Here is a 3,762-nt window from a genome sequence, read left to right on the forward strand (position 1 = left end):
GTTGTTGTTGTTGTTGTTGTTGTTGTTGACCATCAAATTGAGTCACTATAATGGTAAAAATCTATAATTTTCTATTCTAAAGGAAAATTCAATGCCATAGTTATTGTTAAATGAGAAGTTGCTCAAAACAACCCAAAGAGGGTTGGGGAAAGTGTCATTTAAGATCCCTTCATATTTCAAGGTTGTAATTGTCAAGGGCATTTCAACAAATCATATCTCCAGAAGCTGCTTAGATCAGAAGACATTGATTCTGATCTTTGTTCAATACTGACAAGTTTAAATAAAATCATCACCTACAGAACTCTATCTGCCTTTCTTAGTTCACTGGGAGTATATGAATTCAAGTGAGATCACATATGAGAAAGCATTTAAAACCCTAGATGTTAAAAACTGGGAGTTGTATTCTGTATAATTTCATATTTTCCTGATTTCACATGTACTTGTTTTCAATCCCAACATTTTCCAACTGTACCCAGGGTATGACTACCAAAGCTCCAAAATTTTCTCTTGCAGAAACTATTCCTTTAAAAGCTCCAAGTTTTATCTTGCAGTAACTATTCCTTTCTTTTATTATTTTTTTTTCTATTTTCTCCTTCATCATTCTTATCTTCAAAAACTCTTTTAGGGTACTATTTCAGTTCTACTCTATTTTTTAGGTAGAAAATCTTAGTCTTCCTTTTTGTCTTCTATCTCATTTATATTATTTCTTCATATTCCATATTCCTTTTATATTTTACATTTTCAGTCACTAAGTCTCATTTTTGTATATTTGCTTCACATTTCCAAGCCAATTTTATATGAACATTTGACCATATCCCAATATGTTCATATTTATTTATAAATGATATATTTGGCCTACCTATTTAATAGAAATAATATTTCCAAATAGAACTTCTAAAAAAATGAGAAAAAGAGAAATTATGAAAGAATGAATCAAACTTTGTTTTCAAATGCCAGGTTAATTATTTTAACTTATTATAATTAACAAGAGTCAGTTCTGCCTTTTCTTGTTTTCTTGTGCTTACATTATTAACATTATCTTCAATTCACAAATTCTCTGAAGGAAGCTTTTTAAGTTACTGTTCATTTTGTGAGGGCTAGCTAAAATGAAATAATATAATCACTGTTGTTGTTGTTGTTGTTGAGTTCCGTTGAGTCAATTCTGACCCATAGCAACCCTGTATAGAGTTTCCAAGGAGTGACTGGTGAGCTTGAACCACTCACCTTGAGAGTCAAATGACTGCAGTCCAGCACATTAACCTACAGCGCCACAGCAGGACTCCAAACACAATCCCTAGATCTACTTAATTAGACCCATTTAAACTTCAATGTTTCAGAATATTTTTTTTAATTGAATGGATAAATAAGGATACCTCAGGATTCCTGTTCTATTGTGCATGTAATGAAAGCTTGTAGTCTGTGGGTTGAATAAGGATATCAGCGTGTCTTATTATATTACACATAAGAAAAGGATTTTTTGTTTTGTTTTGTTTTTTTAATTGTGGTTTGGGTGAAAGCTTACAGAGCCTCTTAGTTTTTCATTCAGCAATTCATATAGATTTTGTTTCCTGACATTAGTTGTAATTCTAGTCAATGTAACAGTACTCTTCCTACTTCCTGCCTTGGACACTGCTTCCATTCTCTTCTGTCACTGAACTTTGCTTTTGAGCAAATGCTGCCCTTTAGATTGTCTATAGTTGATTGTTTCAAGGAATATGTTTCTCATAGGTATTAATGCTTACTTTATGTTGATATGTTGTTGCTAAGTGCATTCAAGTCAATTCCAACTTAGAGTGATCCTATGTACAACAGAGAGAAACACTGTTCAGTCTTGCATTTTTATCCTTACATTTGAACACAGTACTGCTGCAACTGTGTCAATTCATCTCCTTTAAGGTCTTCTTTTCTGCTGACTCTCCACTTTACCACACATGATGTCCTCTTCCAGGGACAGGTCACTCCTAATAACATGTCTGAAGCATAAGAGATGAAAGTTTGCCATCTTGGATTCCAAGAAGCATCCTGGCAATACTTTTTACAAGATGTGTTTGTTTCTGTGTCAACCCATGTTGCTTTTAATATTCTCTCCAACACCATAATCCAAATGTGTCCATTTTTCTACAGTCTTCCTTATTGACTGTCCAACTTTTACATGTATTTAAAATATCATGGCTTAGGTTAGGCACACCTTTGTCCTCAAACTGATATTTTTGCTCTTGTAAACTTAAAAAGGTCTTTTGCAGAAGATTTGCTTAATGTGATATGTCCTTTGATTTCCTGACTGCTTCTTTAATGAATTTTTATTGTAAATCCAAGAACAATGAAGTTTTGGACAAGTACAATCAAAAAATGGTATTTATTGGTCCAATTGTAATCATTTTTGTTTTCTTTACACGGATGTGCAATCCATACTAAAAGCTGTTGTCCTTGATCTTCATCAGTAAATCAGTCCCCTTTGCTTCCAGCAAGCAAGATATTATCATCTGTATATCACAGTTTGTTGTCTTCCTCCAGTCCTGATGTCATAGCCTTCTTCATATAATCCAGCTTCTCAGATACATATTGAATAAGCATGTTAAAAGAGTACAAGTCTGGCACACACTTTTCCTTATTTTAAAACCATAAGAGTATCCCCCTTGTTCTGTTCTAACAACTGCCTCTTGGTCTATGCATGAGTTCCTCATAAGCACAATTAGCTGATTTGAAATACACATTCTTTGCAATGTTATCCATAGTTTGTTATGATTCATGCAGTTGAAGCCCTTTGCATAATCAGTAAAACACAAGTAAAAGTCTTTCTGGTATTTTCTGCTTTCCGCCAAGATCCATCTGACATCAGCAATGGTATCCCTCATTCTACATCATCTTCTGAATCCAGTTTGCATTTCTGACAGTTCTCTGTCTATGTACTTTTGCACACTTTATAGATTTTCTTTTATTTCTTCAATTTATAACCTGTCTTTTGTTTGACTTAGGGTTGATCTGGGGATGGGTTCAGTTACAAGTTTGAAAGGTGACAAAAGGCCAGAATCTTGGGAGTTCTAACAATTTCTATCAGACCAGTAAGTCTGGTCTGTTTTATGATTTAGAATTTTATTCTACATTTTCCCCTACTCTGTTATTATGATTCTGATCAGTGAGATCATTAGTGTAGCTGAGCACCATGCAGTTCTTCTGGACTCAAGCTTGTGCTTCACATGGTCTTTAGTCATTAAAACTAATTGTTTCCTTCAGTCTTTGGTTTTCTTCATTTGTTTTTCTCCAGATTGGGAAAAGTCAATAGTCACATCTTAGATGGCCACTCATAGCTTTTAAACCCTAGTCACTACTCAGTTAAGTAAGATGTAAAATACTGTCTTCATGGCCAATGCTATGCCAATTTACTTAGATGTTCTCCTGAGACTATGATCCTAAAACACCAAGCCCAGTGACACATTTCTCAAGGTGGTTAGTTATGACTAAGAAGTCTCCAATGCATTTCCCCTCTGCTGGTGGGTTTGAACCACTGAGCTTGTGGTTTTTAAGCCCAGTGCTTATCCTACCAGGCCACACCAAGACAGCACAATTAGTAATATCCACAAGACTAAAATGAAAACCTGAAACCAAAGAACCAGGTAACATATTACCTTTCTTGACACTAATATCAAAAATAGTCTTTCCAAAGCTTCCTTATAAAAAGAATAATGAAAAGCTATAAATTATATATGAGTGGACTTCTAAAAAATTATGGAAAAACTCATTATCTTTTAATTCCATGATTCC

This window comes from Chrysochloris asiatica, unplaced genomic scaffold (genome assembly GCF_000296735.1).
Source record: "Chrysochloris asiatica unplaced genomic scaffold, ChrAsi1.0 scaffold00339, whole genome shotgun sequence".
NCBI lineage: Eukaryota > Metazoa > Chordata > Mammalia > Afrosoricida > Chrysochloridae > Chrysochloris > Chrysochloris asiatica.